Source organism: Panthera leo, chromosome C2 (assembly GCF_018350215.1).
Source record: "Panthera leo isolate Ple1 chromosome C2, P.leo_Ple1_pat1.1, whole genome shotgun sequence".
Lineage (NCBI taxonomy): Eukaryota > Metazoa > Chordata > Mammalia > Carnivora > Felidae > Panthera > Panthera leo.
The window spans coordinates 94178471-94198640 of record NC_056687.1 but is presented as its reverse complement, the minus strand read 5'-3'; the positions used below and the strand labels follow the sequence as shown (position 1 = coordinate 94198640).

Genomic DNA, 20170 nt, shown 5'->3' with positions numbered 1-20170 from the left:
CATGCTGGTGCATTAGAAGGAATAGCTATATTTAATTCCACCGCTATGTGCATGGAGACACATAAGTGTTTAAGAGGATTAGAGCGGACAAACAGTTACAGTGCAGGTCCATCTTTATTTCTCCGTGCTTCTATGCTCTGGCAAAAGAATACGAGAACGTTTTCACAGCCTGCACTAAATGTCTTCACGAAGCCACTAACTTTCATTCCCATAGAGTAGAATTTCATATGGCGAGCCTGTGGTCACATCCAAATCCACTTATTCGACAGATTGGTGATGTAGAAAATTCACTCTACTATCCCTTTAGATAGGCTCTGCCTTTTCATGTTGGAGTCATCTAACGTCTCCCAAACCAACAACCCTTGAACATGCCTGGAGTAGATTCTTTGCTGAATGGAAACCACACGGTCATTTCAAAGCCTATAATTCCGTTCAGTAGCCCTGGGCTTTTGGGATGTTCATGAACATAACCACCAAGGGTCGCACACACTTTTGGTGGTAGCCTTGCCTGCTTGAGCTCTACCACGTCACTCTCTCAGGGTGAAAAACTGCCTGACATACCACGCAGATGACAAATGTGAGAGAAAAAAAAAAATATCAGGCCCATGACCAAAGGGAAAATGAAGTGATTAATATGGAAAACACAGCAAGAAACATCAAACAGGAAAAAGTTGACATTTCCCTTTAGCTTAAAGTAAGTTTGTTTGCTCCTCACACGGACTATAAAAGGCCGGATCAAAGTATTGACGTGGTGCAAAAGTGTCAGAGGTCTTCCTGACCCTGGGTCGTTTATGATACTGCAGAGTCTCTGACTCCTTTTTTTCAGAGGGAGGAAAGGAGCTGAGTTAACATAATCATAAGTCTGAATAGATAAACTTGGGAAACTGTAAGTGTGAACACAATGGGCCGAACTGTTCCCAGCATGAGCCACAGCGGTGGTGCCTCAGGTCCTTTGTGCCATTTCCTTCCGTTCAGAGTTGCCTGGACATTCCTCCCCGTCTGGTTCTGGGGCCCCTCACCCCTGACACCATTCCTGAACACTGGTGTTCCTTGGGGTTCTGAGCTCTGGCTAGTCTACCTGTCAATGTCTCCCATTCACCATTCTCACAGGAGAGGTGTTTGTCTCCATCCGGCTTCACCCGCTTTACTACTCTCAATATCGCCATTTCTTTCCTCTCTTTCTCCCAAATGTCCACAACCCACTGAACTTATTGTTCCAGAGGCACCTAGTTTATCAAGTTCAAAACTGAGCACAATTCAAATATGCCTCACACCTCAATTGCATCCTCTTTCCCTTTCCCACAGCCCGGCCACACATGCACCGCCCTCCATATTCCACACCTCAGTTACTGGCACCACCGTGCACCCAAAGGCCATTTCCACACTTGCATCTACTCTACCTTACTTTTCTACTAAGAGTAGTGGGGGCTGGATGACCCAAAAATGAAATCCATCCATCTGTGTGGATGGATCAGGGGGCTCCTGGCCTTCAGGCCTTCATCTGCACCAGCCAATCTGCAAGGGGAGAAGGGGGCCTTTGGACAGGGAGACCGCTGTGACTGCTGGGGGCCAAACCAGCAGAGGGAAAAGGGGCTGCAGTCAGCAGCTGCTTGAAGAAATGCAGAAGGCTATCTTCCCCCTTGCCTCTGTGAGTCACAGAAAAACACACCCAGCAACTTCAGGCTCCTTGACACAAATTTATGCAAGGCATGTGAGGCACACACCAGGTTCCAAAATCTTTCTAGTGTCTCCTCCCCCAGATTTGCAAACAGGAAAATAAGGCCTGGCGCATGGCTTCCTTGGCATGGATCCCAGGCTCCAGGAAGGCACCCACAGCTATGGCAGGGGTAGGGATTCACTCTCAAATCCTTTTGGCCCGTGGTCATCAACAAAGAAGCCAAAGCCAAAGACAGCCAAGGACACAAGCTCTGTAAGCACAGGTAAGATATCTCTAACATTCCCAGAGTACCTGGAGGAGACTTAATAAAGGTCCTACATATCCACATTTGAACACAGACCAGTAAAATTTGCATTGTCTCTATTAACCTGACTTCATTTGAATCCTCATGCCGGTAGAGTCTGAAGACATTCTCCCCGTCTGTGTTCTGCTTTTCATACCTACTATAACTCAGATGCTTTTTCCCTACACCCCCTTTCAAAGTATTTCTACAGATCGCTACAAAAGTGATCTTCTAAAATTATAACTCCAGTCATGTGCTAGGCTGGCTCATCCCGGCTCCTAAGAACTCATTGGTAAATTTTCAAAAATGTTATGAATCAGTTGTTAAATATAACATTTATGAGAGACTAAATTATATAAACTTACAGTGAAATAAATTATATTAAACCCAAAGATAGTAAGTACTTAAAATGCATCACTTCTTGACTACTTTAATTCATTTCACTAAGATCTATGACCTTGAGGTTATTTAGATCTATGTTGCCCACATGTGAAAATACCATGAAATGTGCTACAGCAACTTGAAGTTGGCTGTAATGGGAGGGTTTTCACATGGACACTGACAAACCCTAAATCATAGTCTGATTTTTGTTTTGTCGATTGTCTAGCCTTAAAAAACTGGTGGAGTGGGGCACCCGGGTGGCTCAGTCGGTTAAGCGTTCAATTTCGGCTCAGGTCATGAGCTCACAGTCCGTGAGTTTGAGCCCCGCGTTGGGCTCTGTGCTGACAGCTCAGAGCCTGGAGCCTGCCTTGGATTCTATGTTCCTCCCTCTCTATGCCCCTCCCCTACTCGTGCTCTATCTCGCTCTGTCTCTCAAAAATAAATAAATGTTAAAAACAATTTTTTTTAAACTGATGGAGAAAATGTTAATATGTGGTGCCTGTAGTAACTATGTTGTGAATTAAATGAAAAGTTAAGGAAATAATTCTTCTAATACTATCCAATTCACAAAGATGCATAATGAACAAGTGAAGGTCTGGGATATGCCTTCATTGTTTCACTTTGATCTTACTCCATACTGTAACAGGAAAAAATCAACTACCCTCTTTTATCAATTGTAATCATAGGTTGGCTATAAATACAAGAGTTCAGCATAAACCCAACAGAAACCTGTCAGACTGAATTAGCTAAACAGACTTTATGATCAAGAAAATTGTATGTTTTATTATTTATTTGTAAATGGTGTGCTACACAACCTTTATGTGAGGACATTTTAAAACAGACATATATACATACTTATGTATACACACATGCACATTTATTTTTCTGTAGAGCTGGTTGTTAAACATTTACCAGCACACCACTGCAGAAATCTGACTAGGTGATTCCTTTGTTTAAAATCCCTTGATAGCTCCCTAGGTCGGCTGCCTTTTATGCTCTGCTTTAAATCCTCTCAAACTCACCTCGTATTCCTGCCATTGTGATGGCAGCCAGTCCCATGAAGAATCTGGCCAGCTTCGTTTAAGTGCAAACTGACAGGGCCTCTCCAGCCCAAGCTTCTCCAATACTGCCTCATGAGGTGCCCGGGGGAACCCACCTAGCAGTCAGGCTAGGGGTAGCCAGTGAAAAAGTGGAGCTGCCTTTAATCAACGGGAGACAAGAAATCGATAAAAGCTTCTCCCTTCACCTTCTCCAGGTGAGCTGTGCTGACATACATTTCATAAGACTTCTCCTAAGACGATCCCCTGGAATCAAGCAATCAGTTGCCCCTGGCAATAGCCAACTCCATAATGCCTGCTTCCTGGTATGACTCTCCCTGGTCCCTCACTCCTGCTCCCAGAGAGCATTCCCAATTAAACTGCTTCACACAGACATTCCTACAGGATAGAGCCCACGCTTCTTATCTGAGCAGTAACGCCCTTCTGAAACGGGGCCTCCAGCTACCTCGCCCGCTTCATTTCCTAGCATGTCACACCCTGGTCACAAAGAATACACATACTCTTTTCCATCTCTGATGCTTTGCTCATGCTGTTCCCTGCTTAGAATTCTAGGGGCATGCAGAGAGGCATAAAATTCTGTAGTTTACTATATCCACAACCTTACAAATGAAGAAATTGAGACCCAGAGTAGAAAGGTCTGGCCCAAGGTTTTCAATGGCTAATTTAAGACAGATCTGAAAGCTGTCCTGGTTTGTATGGGCTTCTGCTTCTGGTTCCTACTGTGTCCATGAATAGCTACGTTCTAGTCCTGAAAGTCTACTGAATCGTTTCCTCTTTCAACCTCCCAAAATACACGGGTTTCCATTCCCTTTAAACTACTACTTTTTATTGCCTGAGCCATTTTATCTCTCACTAAAGAAACAGATAGTAATTGACTTTTACTCAGTGATTCAGTCCAGTTCCTCAAAATTTGCTGGCCCCTTTATACAATCACTCATGATGAGTGCAGTGAGAAACACAAAAATGAATCAGACATGTTCTTTACTCAAAAGGAGTTTATGATCCAGAGGAAAAAGAGGCTTGTGCACAAATATACCAGTATATGCTGTGAGTATTATAATAGGAGAACAAGCCAAAAAGATTTAAAATATCTACTATAGTTATTTAAAATACATGCATAGAATTACAAGAAGAAAATGTCCACATGCATAGTATATAAAATAGGAGAAAGAGCAAGTCGACATACTTAGAAAACTTTAAGCAAAACTATAAGTTCAAAAAGAAGACTACTTACAGATGTAAATATTTTCGAGCCAGTGATTATCCAGGATCAACCAATTAGTAAATATATTAATTAGTGCCTATTACATACAGGCCATTTGCTTTTCACACAAATACATTCTGTGATGTTCAGACAATAAGCAACCAAAACAGTGATTACAATCAAACAAAAAGAGACCTTTAAAAAGGCATCTGGTCCAGTGCCCTCCTAAAGAAACCAAGGTTCCACCTGTTTGTTTTCTTATCCAATCTATTTTCTCTGAGGGATCTATCTGTCCACACTCCTTCTTCCGCAACAACTCAAGACTTGAATCCTCAGTCTCTCTTGACCTTTCCACCTCCCTCATCCCCAGCAGCCAATCAACTCCCACATCTATGACTTGTGCATAGATCCATCCCACCACTGTATCCTTCCCACCTTCACGCTCTTCTTCAGCTCCACTCCTGCTTGGAGATCGAGCTGCCCCAATAATTCCTGAAACCACTGTCACTTCCAAAGCCATTCATCACAATGCCAGAGGTGGTGCCATTCTTAAGCATGGCTCTGATCATGCTGTTCCCTTGCTGACAAGATCCAAAAACTAAAAACATGTTTAGTTTAACTTTCTAGCTCTCTCATTCTCATTCTCTCATTCTCTCATTTCTCTCAGAAACAATTCCATCTGTTTCTGGTTGTTGTTCCCCCACACCAACACTCAGCCCACCGACGCTAGACTCTCCCTAGCTCCCACACACATCCTCGCATCAAAGGACTGGGATGGTGCCATCCCCCAAATGCCCTACCTGTCAAGGCTTTATCCACTTGCCAAGATCCTGCTTGACCTCTCTTGCTTCCATTAGGTCTTCTTAGATCTCCAGTTCATTCATCTTTTGATCCACTTCTCCACACCCTGTTGTCCACATTACTTGTACTTATTTCACAGCATTAATCTTTGAATTGTGGTTACTGATGTGTCAGCTAAACCATTAGGTCAGTGGTTCTCAAATCATGGTCCCCAAACCAGCAGCATCAGCATCATCTGGGAACTTGTTAGAAATGCAAATTTTCTGCCCGCCCCAGACCTACTGAATCAGAAACTCTAGGGTGAGGCTCAGCACTCCGTTCTGATGAGCCCTCCAGGGGATTCTGATGCGCAGTGGAGTGTGAGAACCACTGAACTAGACCGTAAATCCCCCGAGGGTAGTGACTAGGACTACAGTTCATTTATCCCAGCTCTGGAGGCAGGGCCTGAAACAGACAAGAGCACTAGTGGAATTTCCGGAAATAAATTGCCCAGGGTCACACTAAGTCAGTTGCAGGGACAAAACAAGAACTCGGGGGTATCGTGAATATCGGACCATGGTTCTTTCCAGCATGACCACAGTCTCTAATTGTGAATATAGACCATTTAAGTCCACGCATAAACACCCACGTGTTGTAGAAAATGCACTTAAATTACCTAAGAATGACAAATTGTACAAATCACGTCATTTTTGGTCTGTAACTTCAAAAGGATGAGTTGGTGGAGCTAGTCAAGAAGGCTGACTTAGAGATGTCCTGCTTGTATGAAAGGAGAGATCCTGCAGGAACTGAAGAATAATCAGCCACTGAATCTGTGTTCCTCAAACGTCTCGCAGGACTGAAAAAGTAAATTATGCTCACCGAATGGCTTTAGAGGCAGACTCAGGAGGCTGTCTTTTTACAAACGTACCCTATCGTAGCTATCTTTCTTTTAAATGCATTTTTCAAGTAAGCAGCTTTTGACCAAAACATCTGCAAATATCTTAATAATGTGAAAAAAAGCTGGCATTTACTAATGTGAATAAGTTTTTAAATTTCTCACTTATTTATTTTGGGCCTCCTATTTAAAATTGACTAAAGTTGGCTACATTTTTTTTTTAATGTTTATTTTTGAGAATGAGAGAGACAAAGAGTGAACGGGGGAAGGGCAGAGAAAGAGAGAGACACAGAATCTGAAGCAGGCTCCAGGCTCTGAGCTATTAGCACAGAGCCCGATGCAGGGCTCAAATTCACAAACTGCGAGATCATGACCTGAGCCAAAGTTGGACGCTTAACCAACTGAGCCACCCAGGCACCCTGAAGTTGGCTACATTTTTTGAGAGCTTATTCTTTTTCTTTCAATCTTTAGAATCCTTAAAGGCTTATTTCTCCTCAAGTGCCATTCTTCCTTATGTTTCGTGATGGCTGTCATGCGAGCCATCACGTGGGAAAACCCATTTTCCATTTTTTTCATGACTCACTTGTAAAACGATAAATAAATGGAAGTATCACTGACCCCTTAAAATGTGAAACCTAAAGAAACTTTAAAGAGAAGGGGAAAGTGCTCAGGCTACTGAGTCCAGGTAACCTCACCCACACACGAGTAAGATTGTCCTTTTGTTATATAATCAGCAAAGGCAGGAAAGTGGGCTGGATAAGATCAAAGAGGACCGGTCAATGCTGTAGGAGGCATTGCAGAGCTGAGAAGAGTGTGCTCAGTGAATTACCATCACTTAAACATCCTCTGCTAATGTAATTCTAAACTCATTTTGGCAGCATTAAGCAGTGGATCTACATTTTGAAGAAAACCAAGCCTCTGTTTTGAGAAACTATGTCCTCAAGCCTAACCTCTGAGGAGAAGAGGCTTCAGGGTAGCTGGTGAGGCCACAGACTAATTCAGGGCCTAAAGACCCTCAGTTGAGGGGGTGGGGGGTGTCACCATCCTCCCTGCCCTGGGGCAGTGACACCTCCCTTGCACATCAGCTCTGAGGGCTGTGGTGAAGAGACTCCAAAGCTAAAGAAGCCTAGGCCTTATGTAAAACCGTGTCTCTCCATCCCTGCCCCACACCCAGCTTGATCTGTGTGCTATGATGAAGAGAAATTATATTCATTGTTTCTGGTCATTCCTGCTCATTGAACACATGGTCATTTTAGTTATGGACAAATTTCATAGCCTCTCTAGGTCCTTGGCCCCAGGAAATCACTGTGTAAGGAAAATTTTACTACCTAGAAGTAATCAGATGAATCAGTAAGTCTATGACTTAGTGAAGAAACAAATAAATGGGGAAAAAAAATCCTGGGTGGAATCAAAAGACAGTATGAATATAGGCACCAGTTTGATTAGAAAGAATGAGAATTGAATGTCTGATCTGGCTGTGTTAAAATTTTTTTTTTTAAGTTTATTATTTACTTTGAGAGAGTGTGAGTGAGGGAGGGGTAAAGAGAGAGGGAGAGAGAGAGAGAAGCCCAAGCAGACTCCACACTGTCAGCACAGAGCCTGATGTGGGATTCGAAGGCACAAAACCGTGAGATCATGACCTGGGTTGAAACCAAGAATTGAGAATCATACACTTAACCAACTGAGCCACCCACGTGCCCCACTGTGTTAAAATAATTCTAATTATAGTCGATCAAGTGAAGTGCTCGTCCTTTATGCTTAACTTGTGCTTAATTATCATGCAATACAATAATGACTTCTCAACATGTTCAAAATTAATACTGTTACTCTTTATTTGATTGCAGCAGTAAACCCATCATGCCTCTCTAGCCAGATGTCAAGGTCCAGCTCTGGGCCTATTGCTTGATCCTGCTGGGAACTGACTCATAGGTCTGAGTTCACTTGGCCACTTATGGGGTCAGCCATGCTGAGATGGGCCTCATACTCTCTGTAGGAAGACTGAGTCCTCAATGGGGCATCAGAGCACTGGGGCCACATGGGTAACCCACTCCCCCCGAAACACTAACCAATACCTGGCCCAAATGGCCAGGTCATCTGGTCTCCACATATAATTGCCCCCAATTTGATTTTAAAAAAGGAGAACTTGCCTACGACTAAAACCACTCTCTAAAGTATTTCTGTATGTGTGAACTGGCACAGAAACAAGAATACGTTAAAGCCCCGAATTTTAGAACAAAATTGACTAATGAAATACAAAAGAAAATCTGTAACAGTAAAAGAAGTAAAGGGAATGAAATATTTTTAGGATGCTTTTCCTTTATTTTAAGCCAGGTCTGTAAGCATGTTAGGATATGATAGGCTTTTAGATGCTTTTTAAAAAAGGTGATATATAGGTTTATATACAATTTATTTAATTTTATTCTTCAGCAGAGAAAAATGCTATACATAGGAAATTTGTTTTAGAAAACAGAAAACATGCAAGATTGGCGTGAGGCTTCCTGTAACAAGTCTACCATTCTTCCAGCAGTAAGAAGGGTAAGAAGATGCTGAGTAGCATTTTCAAAGTTTTTATTTAAGGAGAATTTAAAGAAAAAGAGATGGGAAAGCCAAACGTTATTCTTAAACCCCTGTACGTTATTCCACATCCTAAAGAATTTTTAAAAAACAAATGACTACAACTTTCCCTATAGCTGATCTCAGCAATAATTTAAAGTACTGAGTGCAAAGTCAGTATACAATAGGGGAAAAAGGTGCCTTTTGACCTCCACCACTCCAAAAAACACCTGAAATACCTACATTTTAACTTTACTCCTGCAAAAAATAAAGAAAAATCTAAGTGACAATGTGTTCTTGTCCTTGATACAATGCGACGAGAGTGGTATTTTACCTCTGTGGTTTTCCTCTCAAAAGCCATGATGCCAGTCTAATCAGGAGAAAAACATCATAAAAGTTACGACTGAGGGATGTTCTACAAAACACCACTACCCCTTCAAACAGCCAAAGACATCAAAAACACAGAAAAGTCTGAGAAACAATCATCGCCAAGAGAAGACGGAAAAGAAAGGATGTTAGGGGAAAACTAAGGAAATCTGAGTAAGGTATGGACTTTAAGTTAATAATAATGCAGTAATATTAGTTTGTTAATTTTAACAAATGTACCGTTCCAATGTAAGATGTTAATAACAGAGGAACTTTGCAACTTTTCTGTAAATCTGGAACAAAAAGCTTATTTTTTGAATGGAAAATATACAAAATTAGCTTTTAATGAGATGCTTTTATAGAAAGTGGGGTTTAGAGAAGTTCCAGAACTCTGCTCTCTGCATTCCAAACCCACCCCAGTTCCAATCCTAGCCTGCCCCTGAAACACAGAGCGGTTTGAAAACCACTATGTGGAAAAACTGGAACATGTTATCATTACCAAGTGCCAGCCCATTCCAGATGGTGGGACAGTCCTGACTCCAGCGGACTGAATGACTTGGACCACAAGCTCCAGGCAGGCCGAACCACATCTTACCCCCACAAGCACATGCTGAGCACTCAAAGGACTTTGCTTAATAAATTCTCCAATGCCAGCATGACCAAGAGCCATTGCAAACACAGGGTGATGGCTTTCACTGTCAACTCTGTTAGCCTTCTTGGCAACAGATCTGCAAAAATTACCTCACCATTAGTCAAGCCTGGTGAGATGGGATGGGACAAACCTCTCCCACACGCATTTCTGGTCTCTTGGTGTCTTACAGAGGGATGCACACCCCCTAATTCTCATCACCCCGCCCAAATGGCTCCTGGTAGAACTCAAAAAGACTTTAGGGGAAACAGGAGTTTCCCAAAATTAATCAGGCTTACTTTACATCACTTTTATGTTTTTGTTGCTCCATTCTGTCATAGATCATTCACCCACAGGGCAAATGGATGCAGCTGAATCAAATCTTTATAAACTCTCCGAAAACGAAAGGTGACCTTCATGTAGAAAGCTACAGATTTTATTTCCCATTGGTCAAGAGTGACCGTTGTTCCAAATGGCAGTCATATCCCCACAAAGAATCATTGCCACAGACATGATAACATCTGCAAGTTCAGAAAAGAACAATTAGGAAAGCAGTCGAGCCATCTGAGAAGCCAGGGTTCACGCTACCATTATATACTCACATAGCAGTTTGGAGAGGCATCCAGCCAACAAGTAATTAGTGAGCACCTACTATGTGCCAGGCAAGACCCTGATGTCACAGAGTTTACATTCTTTTGTAGAAAACTCCAAATTCAAGAAAACAAGACACAAGGAAGAATTCAGATAGGGCTAAGTACTGGGATGAAAATAACCCGTAATAAGGGCTAAGAGGGATGAGTCTGTGGGCAAAGCAATGCAGACTGAGTGAGGAAGCAGATTTCATGGTCAGGGAAAGCTTTTGTAGGGAGGTGACATTTGAACATCTTGTCTTGGACCTAAATGTTAAAAAGATACAAGCCATGCAAGGACTTAGGAGAAGGGCGTTCCAGGCAGAGGGAATGGCGTCATGCAAAGGCCTCCAGGTGGAACCCAATGTGGTGTGTTCCAGAAACAGAACCCTCCTGACAACCCCAAGGGATGGGCAACTGCAGTTCAGAAAGGCAAACACAAAGGCTAACAGAGATAGACCCAGCACCCGCGACTCCCCTGTTAGCCTTCCTGTGCTACACAGAGCTTTCCCCCTAGCCAGGAATCCAGGACTTAACAGAACTGAATTCTGACAAATAGATTTATGGGGCAAAGAGTCACCCTTTGAATGCAGTTTCACAGAATGAGAATTTGAGGCCAAACATAAAAATCAAAGCTCCCATGTGACCAGGGCCCAGTGGCCCAACTGACCTGACACTAAACAGAGTAAATGAGACATCAGAGCTGGGCAGCAAGGGCCCACAGGGCCAAGCAGGTGCATGAAATGGGAACTCACCAAGTAGCCCCCTTCCCCAAGCATCCCAATTTAGTAGGTATGTGATAGAACCTGGGAATCTGAGTTTAAATAGTTCCCAGGTGATTTTGTTTAGGCAGACCTTAGAATGACTGTGATGGAGGGTAGGGAGAGGGCATCGGGGGGTGGGGGGGTGGGTGGGAGGGAAGACTAGGGTATGAATAGGGTAGAGTCAGAAAAATCCTACCTATGCAAAAGAATAGAGTCAAGGATTACATTGAATGCAGTTGTGATCTAAAATGTTTGGAACCAATCACAATCGTACCACCTAATAGAAAAAAGACAGATAAGCACATTGTATAAGTCGGTGTATTTCTTTCCCTCCAACCACATGTCCAATTGAGAACCATCACAGCAGAAAAAAACTGAGCAAGTCTCTTTGGTCACAGTAAGAAAGAAGGAGGGAGTAAAGAAACTTTTATATTCCACAGGGGTAAAGCCAGTGGTGTGCTGAGGGCAGGGGAGAAGCCCTAACTGTACTGCTGCCTATTTCCATGGTGTAAATATTCAAACCATGGCCAGTTTCAAGCTCCTAACATGATGTCACTGAACACGCATTTTGAGAAAAGATGGGCAATAGTTACAGCATTTTTGCCATACGGAACCAACATATGTAAACAACTTCAAGGACATAAATAACAGATTTAGTAGAATATAATCAGTAAGTGAGGACTTGTGGTGTTTATTGCCTTTGCTTTCAGTATAACTTATTTCATGCAATAAAACCTAAATCTTAGATAATTTTATTTTTAATAATAGCATCTTTAGGGGTGCCTGGGTGGCTCAATCAGTTGAGCGTCTAACTCTTGATTTCAGCTCAGGTCATGATCCCAGGGTCGTGAGATCAAACTCTGCTTTGGGCTCTGTACTGAGTGAGGAGCCTACTTAAGATTCTCTCTCTCTCTCTCTCTCTCTCTCTCTCTCTCTCTCTCTCTCTCTCCCTCTGCCCCTTTCCCACACTTGTGCTCTCTCTCTCTCTAAAATCATCATCATCATCATCATCATCATCATCATCATGGCACCTTTAACAACGGGCTCACAAAATCCTGGGACATTTAAAAATCACGTCTCCATGTGAGCCAGTTCTAGCACACCTCTGGCAAAAGCTTTGAAAGAGCAGTCCAGTGCCTTTCCTTTCCATTCCTCTTTTTGTGTCTTAGTCTTCTCTTCCCTACCATAAAGATATGGCAGTGCCTTCACATCTACTCCTAGGAGCCCTGGGGTTCCAGACTGAGGGCCAGCTGGTGCCAGGTGGCAGTCAGGGAGGGAAGGCTGGAAGAAGCAGCCAGCTCACTGTTCCCACATAGGAACTGTCAATAAGAACAGCTCTCCTTTTGGGTATTTTACATACTGGGATTTCACAGAAGAGCTCATTCAGAAAAGTGGTTCTTGGGGAGTGGGGAACGGTACCCATCATTTTTTTTTAAGTGTGAAAATTTCTGGTCAAAATTATTGACAGTCTCTGCTTCCATTCATGATTTGTGTGGATACGCATTACCCACACCCCTATAAACATTACACTGCCAGCGATGCCCTCCTCACATACAATGGGAAGCTAAAGAACGTGATGGGGAAAAAAAAGAGAATGTGATAAGAAGGGTGTTTTGCCAACATAGCATGAGCTAGTTCACTCTTATCTTGAAAGTATATTGTTCTTCTTAATTGTAAATATATTTTAAAAACACACCCCTAGGGGCGCCTGGGTGGCTCAGTCAGTTAAATGAGTCAGGTCATGATCTCATGACTCAGTTTGTGGGATTGGGCCCCATGTCAGGCTCTGTGCTGAACATGGAGCCTGCTTGGGATTCTCTCTCTCTCTCTCTCTCTCTCTCTCTCTCTCTGCCCCTCCCTACTCCTGTGCCACCTCTCTCTCCCTCTCTCTCTCAAAATAAATAAATAAACTTAAAAAAATAAAAATAAAAATCACACCTCTATACATATACTCATTGGTAAAGAGCAATGAATCACGCTTCTATTAAATGCTATCCTTCTATTAAATGAATCAGGGTTCCTCTATTACATGTCATGCTACACTAGTGGATTAATAAAAATCAAATTTTCAGGGTGCCTGGGTGGTTCAGTTGGTTAAGTGAGCGACTTCGGCCTAGGTCATGATCTCGCCATTCCAGTGTTCGAGTGCTGCATCAGGCTCTGTGCGGACAGCTTGGAGCCTGGAAACTGTTTCAGATTCTGTGTCTCCCTCTCTCTCTGCTCCTCCCCTGCTCATCCTCTTTCTCTCTCTCTCTCTCTCTCTCTCTCTCTCTCTCTCTCTCAAATAAATGAAACATTTTAAAAAAATTTTTATAAAAAGAAAAAAAAAGAAAAATCACATTTTCTAGCTAACATCAAAACATACACCCCAATAGGGGCACCTGGGTGGCTCAATTGGTTGAACATCTGACTTCAGCTCAGGTTATGATCTCATGGCTCATGAGTTCAAGCCCCATGTCGGGCTCTGTGCTGACATCCCAGAGCCTGGAGCCTGCTTCAGATTCTGTGTCTCCCTCTCTTTGCCCCTCCCCTGTTCATTCTCTCTCTCTCTCATAAGCAAACATTAAAAAAAAATTTTTAAACATACACCCAAAAGAATAATTATCAAAGGCATACAGTTCATTCTCTCTAGTTGTAATCAGCTTTGTAGCCAGAAATCTGTCCACTGCTTTCTCATCACTGGGTCTCATGGAATCCCACTCTCATTCAAGATTTCCTCCCGGGAAAAATTAATTTCTCCCTCAGTCCCTCAGTCCTATTCCCATAGGGCTACATCTCCATGTCTGTCCTAGCAGCAATTCCCATTTGCACGGTTATTTATGGATGTCACTCTTAAACAATTTGGGAGGGAGGGGAGGGCAATGCGTGAAAGAAGGGAGCCTAACATTTACTGTGCCATTTCTATGTTCCAGGCTCTACGCTAAACATTTTATAGGCATTGTTTTGCTGTTCACAACAATCCTATGAGATAGGTACTATTTTTATCCCTGTTCTACAAGTGGAGAAATTAAGGCATAGAAGATTTTTATGTTACTTGTCTTAGGCCACAGGGTGCTGGAGTCCTCAGCTGTGAATCCCAGCTCTCTGGCACTAGGCTGAGGCCCCTAGTCATTATCTTTCCCAGTGAGGACTTTGTGGAGCCCAACTGTGCCTCAGAAGCCTCACAGACCTACTTTGCTTAGTCACTGCCCCATCACCCTGCATTTCCAGTCACAAGAGTAGCAACTCGGTGTTGGGATTGAGGGGAGGTAAGAGTTGGGGTTAGTCTTTGCTCCATGTTCCTAGCTTTGAAATATTTAAGTATCCCAACAGGTGGGTTTTTCCTTAGGATATAGGATTCTGGCTGGATTCCACCCCCCCCCCCTTCTCTGCCTTTATTGTTGTTGTTCTTTTTGGCATCACAATCACGTTAGCATCCCAAATATACTTCATCTCCAAATCCTCTACCCTTAGCTTAGCTTACAGGTTTTTACTCCAAAGTGGGAACAATGGTGAGATTTTTAAAACAATGTCAAATTTCACCTTCAATTTGTTGTTTTTCCTACTCTTAGCCCCATTTATCAAATTTCCCACTTTGGGTTCTGCATTGTCACATCCCCTCTCCCTCATATATCTGGAAGTGTTTTCCTGCTCCAAGCCATGGAACCTCCATCCCAATCCATTGCTACCTCTCCAATCTCATTTCAAAGGACTCTTTCATCAAAACTTGGGTACAGAACACTGAAAAAAAAAAACTTTAAAGGCCAAAAAATTGAGCACAGTTGCTAAATTCCACAGACGGCTCACTCCACATCTACAAACGTATTTGTAAGAGTGGTTCAACGGCACAGGAGAACAAATAACGAAGTAAAACGTTAGCCATAAAAACCTTCTTTTCTGGAAATATCTATACATTTTGAATGAAATGAATCATACCTTCTTCATTCATCTATTAAATGCACCTTTTCATTCGGTTCACAACTATTGTTCACCATAATGGACACTGGAGAGACAAAAATGAAAAAAATATATAGCCTAGGGCCCCAAGGATCTTACCTTCTCATGGGAAACACAGGAAATAAAGAAAAAGATTGCAAACCTAGTTATTCCTAGTGATCATGCTCTATATAAAGTCCACGCATACCAAAGTGCTATAGAGAAAAACAGACTGGATCGGTATGAAGATCCCAAGCAAGTGCTAAAGTATCCCCGGGTATCTCCTCCCCATCCTCTATTGATCAGCAATGGTTTTAAGCAACATTGAAGTCACTTCATGATAAACCAAAGGAAAGATAAATTTCAACTCCGTCTGGCATCTCCAAGGGCATGAAGAGGTAACACACCAAAACGCAGCCTTGTGTAGGAACTGACAAGGTTTTAGCACTGTCCTTCTGTGCCCCCCTCTTTCGCTTCCTCCTCTCTACATTTGTTTCTCCCTCCCTGCCCACCACTTTTCTTTTCCCATGTTTATTCCTTATTCTCCTTCATCCAGATGTACTATCTATAAAAGCTCACTTTGAAAAAAAATCCCTGTTGAATACTGAACTTTGATTTTCCTGTTCTTAGTACAAAGTTTGTCAGTTTATGCCCTTAGATGTGTGTGTGTGTGTGTGTGTGTGTGTGTGTGTGTGTGTGTGTCTTAACAAAAGAACAGACTAAATGAAGTTATTTTTATTTCCATATTGCTCTTGGCTGATTCTCTTTTGTGCGTCAGAGGCTTTCCAAAGGTTCCCAACTCGAGATCCAAAAAGTTCAAAACATGATTGAGTACAGAATAAACTACTCCCTTCATGCAGAGGGGAGCCCAGGGCCACGAGCACCACCAGCAACTGGAGAAGGAATCTGGGATCTGGAGCCCTAAGCAGCAAGACTTCCCATGGCCCACAGTTGGCCACAAGCTTCTGCTCTGTGCACCCCTGACATAACCTAGGAGTTAAGTGAGCAGGTTAGCTCCAAAATGGTCATTTCCCCCATGGTTGGCAAATACAGCCCTCCCCAAAACAAACCCTGGCCTCTCCAGACTTTCCCAGGATCCCTATCCCAACCTCCTCACAATCAGGAAGTAAGGCTTAGCCCAATAGGTTTCCAGGACTCTGCCCCAAGGCTCCCAGCCCTGAACTTAACCAAACTCCACCTTAACTTCCTCTTCTGAAAAATAAGGGAGTTGAACCGACTTTCTGAGTTACACTCTGATTGCAGTTATGTCAAATTATTTCTCCCTAAGGACAAATACAAGATAGGAATATGACAACTTGAAAAAAGTTTATTGGTTAGGAGGGTGGAATCTCAGGTTATATTTTACTGATGAGACAGCAGTGCCCCAAATTCTGGGTTCAGGCTGCCAGAGATGGAACCCCAGCTCTGCCATATGCTAGCTATATGATCTCTCTGTGCTTCAAATTACCTCATCTATAAAAGGGAGATGGTATTGGTACCTATTTCACATGGTTATCTTGAGGATTAAAGGTGTTCATGTTTGTAAAATGCATAGAATAGTGCCAGGCACATAGTAGGCGCTACATAACTACTGATTAAATAAATCATTTTATTCTGTCCCTGCAATGTTTGTTTAATAAATTCAAAAATTAACCTGCAATGTTTGTTTAACAAGTTCAAAAATTAAGAAAATTTCATAACAGAAAGGAAAAAAAAAAAAACCTGTGACACTACGAAACACTTACATAACATATACAGTTGTTTAATAACCCAGCACTAAAACATCTGGGATCCAGATTTTACACTGCATTGTGAATTTAGGGAAACCAATACACTGGAATGCATTCCCACTGCAGCAAAAGATATGATGTGTACAATTCCTTTTCTAATCAGGAAAGTCGCAGGCTTCCCGGAAATTTAGGTTACAAGTTTCTCATTTTCACTCTGCAACAGCATTTATCCACACCCCAGCTGGAGAATACATTTTATTGTGTGGTGCTAACATTGAAAGGATTGTAAACATAAAACCAGGCCTGGCACAGTGACAGCTGTCTCCTGAATACAATGACTCAGAGCAACTGTGAGTTTAAAGAGCCATGTCTTATGTGCTAAGTCCTCGAGCATCATTGTTTAGTAGACACCTGGAGAGCAGAAGAAATCGCCACACCCAACAGTTAGCTTGGTCAAAACTGCTTCTAGTCACTAAAAAGGTGCCACCGTCTGAGCTCAAGCATGCCTTTGATACAGGCTACTGCACTGCTAAAGGAGCCAAAAGTATTTCAATTTAAGGTGAGATATGAAGGGGAGGAAACTATCAATAACAACTAACTACCTCCCGGATTCCTCTCTCTGGATAGCTAGACTTCACAATACCTTTATATGCAAATTTAAATAGCTCACCAGCTTATTCTTATTTTTTTTTTTTTTTTACCAGCTTATTCTTAAACAGTAATGTGTCAGATCTGTCCTGATGGAGATAAGATTTACTAAACACAAACTGGCTGTGGCTTTTCACCTTTCCTCTTTAAAAGTACATTTTGATGGGGAGGGGGGCAGGGGCGAGTGGGGGAGAGGGGAAAATGGGTGACGGTCATTGAGGAGGGCACTTGTTGGGATGAGCACTGGGTGTTGTATATAAGCGATGAATTATGGGAATCTACTTCCAAAGCCAAGAGCGCATTGTATACACTGTATGTATAGCTAACTTGAGAATAAATTATATTAAAAAAAAAATGACAGGCTAACAAAATAAATTCTAAAAAAAAAAAAAAGTGCATTTCTATAAAGCCATGGGAAGGAACTCAAACCTCGAATCATGAGAAAACTAAAGCCTGCAGCACAATCACTGTCATCAAAATGTTTTGAAAACCCTATGGGAAAGACAAAAGGTGTTCTGTGGAGGGATGGTGGTGATCCTAGGACAACAACGAGAAAGTACTTAATGCTATTAACTGTACGCTTACAAATGGCTAAGATGGCAAATTTTACGTCAGGTATTCACCACAATAAAAATAAAATTTAGAAAAACTCTGTTTAAGGGTTAAAGATAAATGAGTTTTCATAATTAGTTTTAGCTAAGAAACATACACTCATTGGGGGGCCTGGGTGGCTCAATGGGTTGAGCATCTGACTTCGGCTCACGTCATGATCTCACAGCTCATGAGTTCCAGCCCCACATCGAGCTCTGCACTGACCGTTCAGAGCCTGGAGCCCGCTTCAGATTCTGTGTCTCCCTCTCTCTCTGACCCACCCCCGTTCATGCTTTGTCTCTCTCTCAAAATAAATAAACATTAAAAGATTTAAAAAAAAAAAAAAAAAAAGAAAGAAAGAAACATATACTTGTTAATTAATCAGACAAGGAGAAGGGTCTCCCACTACCTAGTTTTAAGCAGATCAACAAACCTTTATGAGAGTTTTACAGCCCTTACCACTGTAATTCGTAAGTACTCTGACATTGGGGACAAACAAGGTAAAGACACATCTTCCACAAATCCTTAACTACTCATGCTTCTTATATTGATTGTGAGTTATACTGGATCTTGGAAAGACAGACTGGGAGTTAACACTGGGAGTTAGTTGAAAGGTTAGACTGGGAGTTAGTTGAAAGGTCCCCAAAGCAACATTTAAAGGCTGTATACAAATTCAAGCTAAAAGCCTGGGTACAAGTTCACTTGTATGTAAGTTAACAAAACATTTAATACTGAAAGAAATCCTTACTCAAATGTAACGCCGTGTGTAAATGTGGTGTCTGTTAACAGTTCAAGCTGTAGATTCTTTTCATTCTTTATGCTTTCATTACACCACCCTAAATTAGCCCTTTTAAATCACAGAGGTCTCTAGGTACCTAGTCTCCCAAAAGCCCTCAGAAGGCCCACAAGGGGTTATCTAAACTGAAATTGGCAGACCTGGTAGACAAAGTTAATGGAACTCTCCATTCTGGAGAAAGACCTAGGGATGATCTAACACTGAAGTCCTGTGGTCCTTAAGCATCTGCTTGAATGTAGTACTTCACAGAGGAAGGAAGGAAGGAAGGAAGGCAATAACCTGAGACTTGGAGAAGAAGCAAATATAGGCGTGGCGGTGGCTCTGGACTGATTGTACAAGGGCAGTTCTGAAGGGCGTCACAAAATCCTACCCAACGCTTGGAGCACCCCGCTCCTGGAGCAGAGACCTGGGTCCCAAACACCTTGAGCTGGAGACAGAAAAACAAGCCCTTTACCACACAACGGGCTCCTGGGCCCTTGCCCTTGCCCCACCCCAGCGTCATCACCTCGTGGGCGCACAGCAAGCAGCTGTGTGGCCACACGCCCGGCACCGTACATCTGGCAGGCTGGGCTCCAAGCCTCCGAGCGCAGCACTTCCTGGTTGGTCCGGGATGCTGGTCCCCTCGCGCTGCCATCCCCGCCATCCCACGGCGCACGAGAACCCCGGGCGCGAGAGGACACGGGGGCGCCAGCCCCACTGCCCCGGCGAGGCCCGCGGCGCACCCTAAGGGCACGCCCCCAGCCTCCCCTGGCGCCCGCGCGGCTCTGCGCTCCAGGCAGCGCCCGCCCTGGCAAAAGCACGGCCCGAAGTTTGTAAGAACTACTCTGCAAGAACTGGGCCCGAAGGCGCGCACAGGAGGCCCCGGGGCCTCCCGGGAGGCCGGTCCCGCGGGGCCGCCGGGCTCTGGCGCCCGCCGCCGACGCCTCTGCCAAGGTCCCGTCCAAGTTGGGCGGGGAGCGGCCAGCTGCCCGGGGCCGACGGGAGGAGGGACGGAGCGCGAGAGTAGCGGAAACCAGACGCCCGCGGGAGCCTGGCGCGCCCGGCCGCGGCGCGGCTCCTACCTGTAGGGCGAGGGCGGCCGCGGGCACCTGCGCGGTGACGGCGGATTCTCGGGCCTCGGGCGCAGCTGGCACAGCTGGAGGCGCGGGAGGAGGGGAGGAGGAAGGGCCTGAGGGGGCACCGCGCTGCGCCGCCGCCCGGAACTCGCCGCCCGGATTCGCCCTGGCTTGGCAGGGGTGGGGCGAGGCGGTGCCGGGTCCGGGTGCGTTGCC

The 20170-nt window shown here is 43.7% G+C and overlaps 1 protein-coding gene across 3 annotated transcripts in view; it reads right to left on the bottom strand.

Annotated features, from left to right (window-relative positions):
* PLD1 (phospholipase D1) overlaps nucleotides 1–20168 on the bottom strand; it is a 199345-nt gene extending 179177 nt beyond the window's left edge. For 2 of the 3 annotated variants that reach the window (XM_042955226.1, XM_042955227.1), the window contains exon 1: nucleotides 19961–20168. The gene's annotated coding sequence lies outside the window, so the exon portion shown is untranslated. Of the gene's footprint in view, nucleotides 1–19404; nucleotides 19477–19960 lie in introns of those variants that run through there. The other variant, XM_042955224.1, reaches the window with a different exon arrangement.
* Between the last annotated feature and the right edge of the window lie 2 nt (nucleotides 20169–20170).